General features: G+C 42.6%; 1 protein-coding gene across 1 annotated transcript in view; it reads right to left on the reverse strand.

Annotated features, from left to right (window-relative positions):
• The window catches only part of acad8 (acyl-CoA dehydrogenase family, member 8), an 85,257-nt gene that overhangs the window by 20,745 nt on the left and 50,746 nt on the right, over positions 1-13,766 (reverse strand). The window lies entirely within an intron of this gene.

Raw genomic sequence — 13,766 nt, forward strand, 5'->3', positions numbered from 1 at the left:
TCATATGTTTATTAGGATCCCCTTAAATGCATCTATTCTAGTCACCTCAACTATTCCTTGTGGTAGTGAGTTCCACATTCTTACCACTCTTTGGGTAAAGATGTTTCTCCTGAATTCCCTATTGGATTTATTAGCGACTATTTTATATTTATGACCTCTAGTTTTGGACTCCCCCACAAGTGGAATCATTTTCTCTACGTGTACCCTATCAAACCCTTTCATTATCTTAAAGACCTCTATTAGGTCACCCCTCAGCCTTCTCCTTTCAAGAGAAAAGAGCCCCAGCCTGTTCTGCCTTTCATGTTAAGTATATCCTCTCGGTTCTGGTCTGAATCTTTTTTGCACCCTCTCCAATGCATCTATATCCTTTCTAGAATACAGAGACCAGAACTGCGCACAGTAATCCAAGTGTGGTCTAACCAAGGTTCTATACAAGTTTAACATAATTTCTCTGCTTTTCAATTCTATCCCTCTACAAATGAACCCCAGTGCTTGGTTTGCCTTTTTATGGCCTTATTAACCCGTGTTGCTACTTTTAGTGATTTGTGTATCTGTACCCCCAGATCCCTCTGCCCCTCTACCCCATTCAAATTCTAATTATCCAAGCAGTATGTGGCTGCCTTATTCTTCCTATCAAAATGCACCAACTCACTCATCAATATTAAAATTCATTTGCCAATTACATGCCCATTCTGCAAGTTTATTAATATCTTCCTGTATTTTGTCACAGTCCTCCTCAGTATTAACTTTTCTCCCAATTTCGTGTCGTCCGCAAATTTTGAAATTGTATTTCCGATTCCCGAGTCCAAATTGTTTATGTAAATGGTGAACATCAGTGGTCCCAGCACTGATCCTCGGGGAACACCACTTCCCACCTTTTGCCAGTCTGAGTAACTACCCTTAACCCCTACTCTCTGTTTTCTGTTTTGTAGCCAGCTTGCTATCCATTCTGCTATTTGTCCCAACTCCACATGCTCTGGCCTTAGTCATGAGTTTACAATGTGGTACCTTATCAAAGGCCTTTTGAAAATTCAAATATATTACATCTTGTCTACCCTTTCTGTTACTTCGTCAAAGAATTTAATAATGTTGGTCAAGCCTGACTTTCCCTTCTGAAATCCGTGCTGACTATTCTTTATTATATTTTCATTCTCTAGATATTTTCCTATTACATCTTTGAGTAAAGATTCCACTATCTTTCCTATCACTGACATTAAGTTAATTGGTCTATAGTTCCCTGGACTTCTTCGATCTCCCTTTTTAAATATAGGAATCACATTAGCTGTCCACTGGTCCTCTGACACTATTCCCTTTTCGAATGAATTTTTCTATCTATGTAATAGTGCCTCTGTTATCTCCTCCCTAACTTCTTCTAATATTCACGGATGTTATCCATCTTGACCAGGGGTTTTATCCTCTCTAAGTTTGATTAGTTTATCAATTATCTCCCCCCTTTCTATCTTAAATATTTTTATGTCTTTTTGATCTCTTCTTCTAATCTCATGCCCACTGCGTTAGTCTCCCTGGTAAATACTGAGGCAAAGTAATTATTCAATAGTTCTTCCATTTTGCTGTCATTGCCTGTGGGTTTATCTTGTGCATCCTTTAGTGGCTCAATCCCTATTTTGATTTTTCTTTTGCTATTTATATATCTGTAGAATACTTTACTATCTGGTAGCAATAACAAAAGCTTAAAGATAAAAGAAACAGGAGATGAGTGTAAAGGTCAGGACCCCCCCCCCCCACCACCAGAGTAAGGAATAAAGAGAACATAAACAGTCAAGGAACAAAATACAGTTATAAAAGGACGGTTAAAAATAAAGTAAAAGGAACTATTAAAGATGAATTAAACCACCTGTACAGTACTGTACACAGCATCTGAAAATGGGGAACTGGAGCAATAATCCATAGTGAGGAACCAGATGTGGGAATAACTGAAACATGGCTACATAAAGAACAGGACTGGCAACGAAATATTGCAGGTTACAAAATAATCAGAAAGGATAGGGAAGGAAGAAGGTGGAGTCACTGTACTAATTAGAGATAACACAATGACAGAAGGAAAAATAACTAACAGAAGGATAGAAACAGAATCCATACTGATTGAAATAAAAGATAAGGGATTGATCACACTACTAGGGATATACTACAGACCACCGAATAGTGGAAGGAGGTGGAGGAAGAAATATGTGAGCAAATATGTGAAATGAGTAAATGACATAGAATAATGATCATGGGAGATTTTAACTATCCCCAAATAAACTGGCAAGAAGAAGGAGGTAAAGGGATACAGGGAATGGAGTTTTTACAGTGTGTGCTGGGCTCCTTTCTTACCCAGTGTGTAAAAATCACAACAAGAGAGGAATCACTGCTGGATCTAGTAATGGGAAATGAACCAGGACAGATAAGAGAAGTAAGCGTCGGGGAACAACTAGGCAACAGTGATCACAACATAATGAGGTTTAACATAAAGATTGAGAAGGACATAAGTAAGACAAAGACCAAAGTAATAAATTGGAAAAAAGCTGATGAGAATAGATCTGGGGAAAATAATCTAGAAAAAATTTACTGATAAACAAAGAAATAGAACAGCAGTGGGGAACATTTAAAATGGTGAACAATAGAGTCCAGGAGAAATATATCCCACTAAAAAGCAAGACCAAACAGGCCAGTAATGATACCCCATGGATGGATAAAGAAATAAGAGCAAAACTGAAACTGAAGAAAAAGGCATTCACTAAGTACACAGACAACAACGGAGAAGATGACAAAAGGGATTACAATAAGGTTTGGAAAGAAGTTAAAAAAAACAATTGGGAAGGCAAAGAATCATAGAATCATAGAAGTTACAACATGGAAACAGGCCCTTCGGCCCAACATGTCCATGTCGCCCAGTTTATACCACTAAGCTAGTCCCAATTGCCTGCACTTGGCCCATATCCCTCAATACCCATCTTACCCATGTAACTGTCCAAATGCTTTTTAAAAGACAAAATTGTACCCGCCTCTACTACTGCCTCTGGCAGCTCGTTCCAGACACTCACCACCCTTTGAGTGAAAAAATTGCCCCTCTGGATCCTTTTGTATCTCTCCCCTCTCACCTTAAATCTGTGCCCCCTCGTTATAGACTCCCCTACCTTTGGGAAAAGATTTTGACTATCGACCTTATCTATGCCCCTCATTATTTTATAGACTTCTATAAGATCACCCCTTAACCTCCTACTCTCCAGGGAAAAAAGTCCCAGTCTGTCGAACCTCTCCCTGTAAGTCAAACCATCAAGTCCCGGTAGCATCCTAGTAAATCTTTTCTGCACTCTTTCTAGTTTAATAATATCCTTTCTATAATAGGGTGACCAGAACTGTACACAGTACTCCAAGTGTGGCCTCACCAATGCCCTGTACAACTTCAACAAGACATCCCAACTCCTGCATTCAATGTTCTGACCAATGAAACCAAGCATGCTGAATGCCTTCTTCACCACCCTATCCACCTGTGACTCCACTTTTAAGGAGCTATGAACCTGTACTCCTAGATCTCTTTGTTCTATAACTCTCCCCAACGCCCTACCATTAACGGAGTAGGTCCTGGCCCGATTCGATCTACCAAAATGCATCACCTCACATTTATCTAAATTTGCCATTCATCGGCCCACTGGCCCAATTTATCAAGATCCCGTTGCAATCCTAGATAACCTTCTTCACTGTCCACAATGCCACCAATCTTGGTGTCATCTGCAAACTTACTAACCATGCCTCCTAAATTCTCATCCAAATCATTAATATAAATAACAAATAACAGCGGACCCAGCACCGATCCCTGAGGCACACCGCTGGACACAGGCATCCAGTTTGAAAAACAACCCTCGACAACCACCCTCTGTCTTCTGTCGTCAAGCCAATTTTGTATCCAATTGGCTACCTCACCTTGGATCCCATGAGAAACTATGAAATGAAATTAACAAGGAATATAAAGAGAAATAGTAAGCATCCACGCATATTAAATGAAGTTAGAGAAGAGACAGCAGAGGCACTATTTTATATAAAAGTTCATCAGAAACGGGAATAGTGCCAGAGGTCTGCAGACAGCCAATGTTATTGATATATTTTTAAAAGTCCAGGGAATTAAAAACCAATTAGCTTAATGTCGATGGTATGAAAGATAATGGAATCTTTACTCAAAGATATAATAGAAAAACATCTAGAAACCAAAAATATAATAAAGAATAGTCAGCACGGATTTCAAAAGGGAAGGTCATGCTTGAAACTCGGAAATATCATAAACAATATGGAGGATAGTAACAGACTTCAGGAGGACGTAGTCTGACTGGTGAAACGGGCAGACACATGGCAGATGAAATTTAAGCAGAAGTGTGAAGTGAATGAGGAGAGACAATATAAAGTGAATGGTACAATTTTAATAGGGGTGCAGGAACAGAGTGTATCATAGAAAGTTACGGCACAGAAGGAGGCTATTCGGCCCATCGTGTCCGTGCCGGCCGAAAAAGAACTATCCAGCTTAATCCCACTTTCCAGCACTTGGTCCGTAGCCCTGTGGGTTACAGCACTTCAGGTGCACATCCAAGAACTTTTTAAATGAGTTGAGGGTTTCTGCCTCTCCCACCCTTTCAGGCAGTGAGTTCCAGACCCCCACCACCCTCTGGGTGAAAAGAATTCTCCTCAGCTCCCCTCTATTAGACAGGAACTTTCAGAAGTTGATTGGGAGAGTCTGTTGGCAGGCAAAGGGACGTCTGGTAAGTGGGAGGCTTTCAAAAGTGTGTTAACCAGGGTTCAGGGTAAGCACATTCCTTATAAAGTGAAGGGCAAGGCTGGTAGAAGTAGGGAACCTTGGATGACTCGGGAGATTGAGGCACTAGTCAAAAAGAAGAAGGAGGCATATGACATGCATAGGCAGCTGGGATCAAGTGGATCCCTTGAAGAGTATAGAGATTGCCGGAGTAGAGTTAAGAGAGAAATCAGGAGGGCAAAAAGGGGATATGAGATTGCTTTGGCAGATCAGGCAAAGGTGAATCCAAAGAGCTTCTACAAATACATAAAGGGCAAAAGGGTAACTAGGGAGAGAGTAGGGCCTCTTAAGGATCAACAAGGTCATCTATGTGCGGAACCACAAGAAATGGGTGAGATCCTGAATGAATATTTCACATCGGTATTTACGGTTGAGAAAGGCATGGATGTTAGGGAACTTGGGGAAATAAATAGTGATGTCTTGAGGAGTGTACATATTACAGAGAGGGAGGTGCTGGAAGTCTTAACGCGCATCAAGGTAGATAAATCTCCGGGACCTGATGAAATGTATCCCAGGACATTATGGGAGGTTAGGGAGGAAATTGCGGGTCCCCTAGCAGAGATATTTGAATCATTCACCGCTACAGATGAGGTGCCTGAAGATTGGAGGGTAGCAAATGTTGTGCCTTTGTTTAAGGGCGGCAGGGAAAAGCCTGGGAACTACAGACCAGTGAGCCTGACATCTGTAGTGGGTAAGTTGTTAGAGGGTATTCTGAGGGACAGGATCTACAGGCATTTGGAGAGGCAGGGACTAATTAGGAACAGTCAGCATGGTTTTGTGAGAGGAAAATCATGTCTCACGAATTTGATTGAGTTTTTTGAAGGGGTAACCAAGAAGATAGATGAGGGCTGTGCAGTAGACGTGGTCTACATGGACTTCAGCAAAGCATTTGACAAGGTACCGCATGGTAGGTTGTTACATAAGGTTAAATCTCATGGGATCCAAGGTGAGGTAGCCAATTGGATACAAAATTGGCTTGACGACAGAAGACAGAGGGTGGTTGTGGAGGGTTGTTTTTCAAACTGGATGCCTGTGTCCAGCGGTGTGCCTCAGGGATCGGTGCTGGGTCCGCTGTTATTTGTTATTTATATTAATGATTTGGATGAGAATTTAGGAGGCATGGTTAGTAAGTTTGCAGATGACACCAAGATTGGTGGCATTGTGGACAGTGAAGAAGGTTATCTGGGATTGCAACGGGATCTTGATCAATTGGGCCAGTGGGCCGATGAATGGCAGATGGAGTTTAATTTAGATAAATGTGAGGTGATGCATTTTGGTAGATCGAATCGGGCCAGGACCTACTCCGTTAATGGTAGGGCGTTGGGGAGAGTTATAGAACAAAGAGATCTAGGAGTACAGATTCATAGCTCCTTGAAAGTGGAGTCACAGGTGGATAGGGTGGTGAAGAAGGCATTCGGCATGCTTGGTTTCATTGGTCAGAACATTGAATGCAGGAGTTGGGATGTCTTGTTGAAGTTGTACAGGGCATTGGTGAGGCCACACTTGGAGTACTGTGTACAGTTCTGGTCACCCTATTATAGAAAGGATATTATTAAACTAGAAAGAGTGCAGAAAAGATTTACTAGGATGCTACCGGGACTTGATGGTTTGACTTACAGGGAGAGGTTAGACAGACTGGGACTTTTTTCCCTGGAGAGTAGGAGGTTAAGGGGTGATCTTATAGAAGTCTATAAAATAATGAGGGGCATAGATAAGGTCGATAGTCAAAATCTTTTCCCAAAGGTAGGGGAGTCTATAACGAGGGGGCATAGATTTAAGGTGAGAGGGGAGAGATGCAAAAGGGTCCAGAGGGGCAATTTTTTCACTCAAAGGGTGGTGAGTGTCTGGAACGAGCTGCCAGAGGCAGTAGTAGAGGCGGGTACAATTTTGTCTTTTAAAAAGCATTTGGACAGTTACATGGGTAAGATGGGTATTGAGGGATATGGGCCAAGTGCAGGCAATTGGGACTAGCTTAGTGGTATAAACTGGGCGACATGGACATGTTGGGCCGAAGGGCCTGTTTCCATGTTGTAACTTCTATGATTCTATGATTCTAATCCTTCTACCAATCACTTCAAATCTATGCACCCTGGTTATTGACCTCTCTGCTAAGGGAAATAGGTCCTTCCTATCCACTTCAGGGATCTGTGGACATTCACTCCGAGGTCCCTCTCTTCCTCTACACCTCTCAGTATCCTCCCATTTATTGTATACTCCCTTGCCTTATTTGCCCTCCCCAAATACATTACCTCACACTTCTCTGGATTGAATTCCATTTGCCACTTTTCTGTCCACCTGACCAGTCCATTGATATCTTCCTGCAGTCTACAGCTTTCCTCCTCACTATCAACCACACGGCCAATTTTTGTATCATCTGCAAACTTCTTAATCAAGCCCCATACATTTAAGTCCAAATTATTAACATATACCACAAAAAGCAAGGAACCTGGTACTGAGCCTTGCTGGGCCCCACAGGAAACAGCCTTCTAGTCACAAAAACACCAGTCACCATTACCCTTTGCTTTCTGCCACTGAGCCAATTTTGGATCCAACTAGCCACTTTCCCTTGGATCCCATGGGCTTTTACTTTTTTGACCAGTCTGCCACGTGGGACCTTGTCAAAAGCCTTGCTAAAATCCATGTACACTACATCAAATGCGTCACCCTCATCGACCCTCGTTACCTGCTCAAAAAAAATTCAATCATGTTAGTCAGACACAACCTTCCCTTAACAAATCCATGCTGACTGTCCTTCATTAAGCCACACCTTTCTAAATGACAATTTATCCTGTCCTTCAGAATTGATTCCAATCATTTGCCAACCACCGAGGTTAGACTGACTGGCCTATAATTACTCGGCCTATCTCTTTCTTCCTTTTTAAACAACAGTACAACGTTAGCAGTCCTCCAATCCTCTGGCACTATGCCTGTAACCAGGGAGGATTGGAAATGATAGTCAGAGCCTCCGCTATTTCCTCCCTTGCTTCTCTTAACAGCCTGGGATACATTTCATCCGGGCCTGGCGATTTATCTACTTTCAAAGATGCTAAACCCCTTAATACTTCCTCTCTCACTATGTTTATCCCATCCAATATTTCACACTCCTCCTCAATTACAATCTCTGCATTGTCCCCCTCTCTTGTGAAGACAGACACAAAGAACTTATTAATAACCATACCCACATTTTCCGCCTCCACCCATAGGTTACCTTTTTGGTCTCTAATAGGCCCTACTCTTTCCTTAGTTATCCTCTTGCTCTTTATGTTATTTTTCTATTTTGGACAGTTACATGGGTAAGATGGGTATAGAGGGATATGGGCCAAGTGCAGGCAATTGGGACTAGCTTAGTGGTATAAACTGGGCGACATGGACATGTTGGGCCGAAGGGCCTGTTTCCATGTTGTAAACTTCTATGATTCTATGTATTTATAAAACATCTTTGGGTTTTCCTTAATTTTACTTGCCAGTATTTTTTCATGCCCTCTCTTTGCTTTCCTAATTTCCATTGTAATTTCACCTCTGCAATTTCTATACTCCTCTAGGCTTTCTGCAGTATTGAGCTTTTGGTGTCTGACATGAGCTTCCCTTTTTTGGCCTTATCTTACCCTGCATGTTCCTTGTCATGCAGGGGGCTTTATATTTGGCAGTCCCACCCTTTTTCTTTGTGGGAACATGTTTACTCTGAACCCCTTGAATCTTCCCCTTGAATGCCTCCCACTGCTCTGACACTGATTTACCTTCAAGTAGCTGTTTCTAGTCCACTTTTGCTAAATCACTTCTCAGCTTAGTAAAATTGGCCTTTCCCCAATTTAGAACTTTTACTCCTGTTCTATCTTTGTCCTTTTCCATAACTATGCTAAATCTGACTGAATTATGATCACAACCACCAAAATGCTCTCCCACTGATACTCCTTCCACCTGCCCAGCTTCATTCCCTAAAACTAAATCCAGAACTGCCTCCCCTCATAAGAACATAAGAAATAGGAGCAGGAGTTGGCCAATCGGCCCCTCGAGCCTGCTCCGCCATTCAATAAGATCATGGCTGATCGGGTCCTAACCTCAAATCTAAAATCATGTCCAATTTCCTGCCCGCTCCCCGTAACCCCTAATTCCCTTTACTTCTAGGAAACTGTCTATTTCTGTTTTAAATTTATTTAATGATGTAGCTTCCACAGCTTCCTGGGGCAGCAAATTCCACAGACATACCACCCTCTGAGTGAAGAAGTTTCTCCTCATCTCAGTTTTGAAAGAGCAGCCCCTTATTCTAAGATTATGCCCCCTCGTTCTAGTTTCACCCATCCTTGGGAACATCCTTACCGCATCCACCCGATCAAGCCCCTTCACAATCTTATATGTTTCAATAAGATCGCCTCTCATTCTTCTGAACTCCAATGAGTAGAGTCCCAATCTACTCAACCTCTCCTCATATGTCCGCCCCCTCATCCCCGGGATTAACCGAGTGAACCTTCTTTGTACTGCCTCGAGAGCAAGTATGTCTTTTCTTAAGTATGGACACCAAAACTTGTTGGGCTTGCTACGTACTGGCTAAAAAAGTTCTCCTGAATGCAATTTAAGAATTCTGTGCCCTCTATACCTTTTGCACTGTTTGTATCCCAGTTAATATTCGGGTAGTTGAAATCCCCCACTATTACTGCCCTATTGTTTTTGTACTTCTCAGAAATGTGTCTAAAGGGGTCTATAGTACACTCCGAGCAGTGTGACTGCCCCTTTTTTGTTCCTTAGCTCAACCCATAAGGCCTCATTTGATGATCCTTCTAACACATCATCCCTCCTCACAGCCGTAATTGTTTCTTTAACCGATATTGCCACCCCCCCTCCTTTTTTATCCCCCTCTCTATCTTGTCTGAAAACCCTGTAACCAGGAACGTTGAGCTGCCATTCCTGCCCCTGTTTAAGCCATGTTTCAGTAATAACTAAAATATCGTACTTCCACGTGTCTATCTTTGACCTCAGCTCATCTGCCTTATTCACTAGACTCCTTGCATTGAGTATATACCATTAAACACTGCCAAACTCCTTTGTTGTCTATTTTCTAACCTTTGTTTCCTCTGCCTTCCAAACTCATTTACTAATTCTCTGCCTTCTATTTCCAGCTCTGTTTCTCTCCCTTCTGGATCTACGCTCAGGTTCCCATCCCCGCCAAGCTAGTTTAAACCCTCCCAACAGCACGAGCAAACCTCCCCGCAAGGATATTGGTCCCGGCCCTGTTGAGGTGCAACTCGTCCGGCTTGCACCGGTCCCACCTCCCCCAGAACCGGTCCCAATGCCCCAGGAATGTAAAGCCCTCCCTCCTGCACCATCTCTCCAGCCACGCATTCATCTGCTCCATCCTCCTATTTCTATACTCACCAGCGTGTGGCACCGGGAGTAATCCAGAGATTACTACCATTGAGGTCCTGCTTCTTAATCTTAGAAGGTGGCAGGACAAGTTGAGAAGGCTGTTTAAAAAAATCATATGGGATCCTGGGCTTTATTAATAGAGGCATCGAGTATAAAAGCAAGAAAGTTATGCTAAACCTTTATAAATCACTGGTTAGGCCTCAGCTGGAGTATTGTGTTTCCACTTGCGGGGCAGACCAGAACTAAGGGCCATAAATATAAGATAGTCACTAATAAATCCAATAGGGAATTCAGGGGAAACCTCTTTACCCAGAGAGCGGTTAGAATGTGGAACTCGCTACCACAAGGAGTAGTTGAGGTGAATAGTAAAGATGCATTTAAGGGAAAGCTAGATAAACACATGAGGGAGAAAGGAATAGATGGATATGCTGAAAAGGTTAGGTGAAGTAGGGAGGGAGGAGGCTCATGTGGAGCATAAACACCGGAATGGACCTGTTGGGTCGAATGGCTTGTTTCTGTGTTGTATGTTCTATGTAATTCTGTCATAGAATCATAGTAGGTACAGCACAGGAAGAGACCATTCGGCCCATCGTGCCTGTGCTGGCTCTTTGAAAGAGCTATCCAATTAGTCCCATTCCCCATAGCCCTGTAAATTTTTCCCTTCAACTATTTAGCCAACTCTGTCCCTAATAACAGATTCCAGTAACTTCCCCACACCAGAAATTAGATTAATAGGCCTATAATTTCCGAGTTTATCTCTCCTACCCTTCTTAAATAATAGAGTAACATTCACAATTTTCTAATACAAGGGGAAAATTACTGAGCAAGAATGTTTTGGAAGATCATGACTAGAGCATCTACAATTTCCTCACCTACTTCATAGAATATTTACAGCACAGGAGGCCGCCATTCAGCCCATCGAGCCTGTGCTGGCTCTTTGTAAGAGCAATCCAGTTAGTCCCATTCCCCTGCTCTTTCCCCGTAGCCCTGCAAATTTTTTCCCTTCAAGTATTTATCCAATTCCTTTTTGAAAACCATGATTGAATCTACTTCCACCACCCTTTCAGACAGAGCATTCCAGATCAGAACTATTCGGTGCGTAAGTTTTTCCTCATTTCGCCTTTGGTTCTTTTGCCAATCGCCTTAAATCTGTGTCCTCTGGTTCTTGACCCTTGCCAATGGGAAAAGTTTCTCTTTATTTATTTTATCTAAACCCTTCATGATTTTGAACACCTCTATCAAATCTCCTCTTAACCTTCTCTGCTCTAAGGAGAACAACCCCAGCTTCTCCAGTCTATCCACGTAACTGAAGTTCCTCATCCCTGGAACCATTCTAGTAAATTTTTTTCTGCACCCTCTCTAAGGCCTTCACATCCTTCCTAAAGTGCGGTGCCCAGAATTGGACACAATACTCCAGAAGTGGCCGAACCAGTGTTTTATAAAGGTTCAACATAACTTCCTTGCTTTTGTACTCTATGCCTCTATTTATAAAGCCCAGGATCCCAAATGCTTTTTTAACTGCTTTCTCAACCTGTCCTGCCACCTTCAAAGATTTGTACACATATATCCCAGATCTCTCTGTTCCTGCACCCCCTTTAGAATTGTACCATTTAGTTTATATTGCCTCTCCTCGTTCTTCCTACTGAAATGTATCACTTCACATTTCTCTGCATTAAATTTCATCTGCCATGTGTCCACCCATTCCACCAGCCTGTCTACGTCCTCTTGAAGTCTATCACTATCCTCCTCACTGTTTACTGCATTTTCAAGTTTTGTGTCATCTGCAAATTTTGAAATTGTGCCCTGTACACCCAAGTGTATGCATATTTGTGTGTATATATCAAAAAAAAGCAGTGGTCCTAGTACCGACCCCTGGGGAACACCACTGTGAACATTCCTCCAGTCCGAAAAACAACCGTTCACCACTACTCTCTGCGTCCCATCACTTTGCCAATTTTGTATCCACGCTACCACTGCCCCTTTTATTCCATGGGCTTCAATTTTGCTGACAAGTCTATTATGTGGTACTGTATCAAACGCCTTTTGAAAGTCCATATACAGAACATCAACCGCATAGGCCTCATCAACCCCCTCCGTTACTTCATCAAAGAACTCAATCAAGTTAATTAAGAACATAAGAACATAAGAAATTGGAGCAGGAGTAGGCCAATCGGCCCCTCGAGCCTGCTCCGCCATTCAATAAGATCATGGCTGATCTGATCCCAACCACAAATCTAAAGAACACAAGAAGTCGGAGCAGGACCCGGCCACATAGCCCCTGGGCCCTCTCCGCCACCCACAGGGCATTGACCGATCCGAACTCAGCTTCATGTCCAATTTCCTGCCCGCTCCCCATAACCCCTAATTCCCTTTACTTCTAGGAAACTGAATTAAACATGATTTGCCTTTATCAAATCCATGCTGGCTTTCCTTTATTAATCCACAATTTAAGAGACTATTAATTCTGTCCCGGATTATCATTTCTAAAAGCTTTCCTACCAACGAGGTTAAATTGACTGGCCTGTACTTCTTTTAAGGTTGCCTGGGGTGACAACCATCAGGTCCTGGAGATTCGTCTATCATTCGACATTATTTTCTCCATTACCATTTTTAAAAAACTTATATTAAATCCAGTAAGTCTCCTCCTTCCCCTTGATTTATTTTTCCTCACATATCAAGTAATTTATCCACAACCTTGACAGTGAAGACCAATAAAAAACAAGTATTTAGGTATCAGACACCCAGACCAGGGTCACTGGGCTTAAGCTGCTGCGAATGTTCGATTAATTGCGGCAGTATGATTGGATATAATCTGACCTCGATGCACACCTGACAGGTGAACAACCTGTCCTGAAGCCGACTGTAGAAAGTGCAGGAGGTTCGGGTCAGGTCAAAGGGAACACAAACAACAACTTGCATTTATATAGCGCCTTTAACGTAGTAAAACATCCCAAGTGTCGCTTCACAGGAGCGATTATCAAACAAAATTGACACTGCGCCACAGGTGACCAAAAGCTTGAGCAAAAAGGTAGGTTTTAAGGTGTATCGTAAAGGAGGAGAGGGAGATAGAGAGGTTTAGGGAAGGAATTCCAGAGCTTAGGGCCCAGGCAGCTGAAGGCACGGCCGCCAATGGTGGAGTGATTAAAATCAGGGATGTGCAAGAGGCCAGAATTGGAGGAGCGCAGAGATCTCGGAGGGTTGTAGGGCTGGAGGTGAATGCAGAGGTAGGGAGGGGCGAGGCCATGGACGGGTTCGAACATAAGGATGAGGAACATCATGGTTTGTGTGTGCACTTCACTGTGTTAAATTTCATCTGCCATGCGTCTGCCCATATCCTCCTGAAGTCTGTTACTATCCTCCATATTGTTTACTACATTTCCGAGGTTCATGTCATCTACAAACTTTGAAATTATACCCTCGATATCCAAGTCCAGGTAATTAATATATACCAAAAGAGCAGTGGTGCTAATACTGACCCCCTGGGGAACACCACTGTATACTTCCCTCCAGTCTGAAAAATAACCGTTCACCAACTCTCTGCTTTCTGTTTCTTAGACAATTCCATATCCACGCAGCCACTGTCCCTTTAATCCAATGGGCT

The sequence above is a fragment of the Heptranchias perlo genome, chromosome 33 (assembly GCF_035084215.1).
Source record: "Heptranchias perlo isolate sHepPer1 chromosome 33, sHepPer1.hap1, whole genome shotgun sequence".
Classification (NCBI taxonomy): Eukaryota; Metazoa; Chordata; class Chondrichthyes; order Hexanchiformes; family Hexanchidae; genus Heptranchias; species Heptranchias perlo.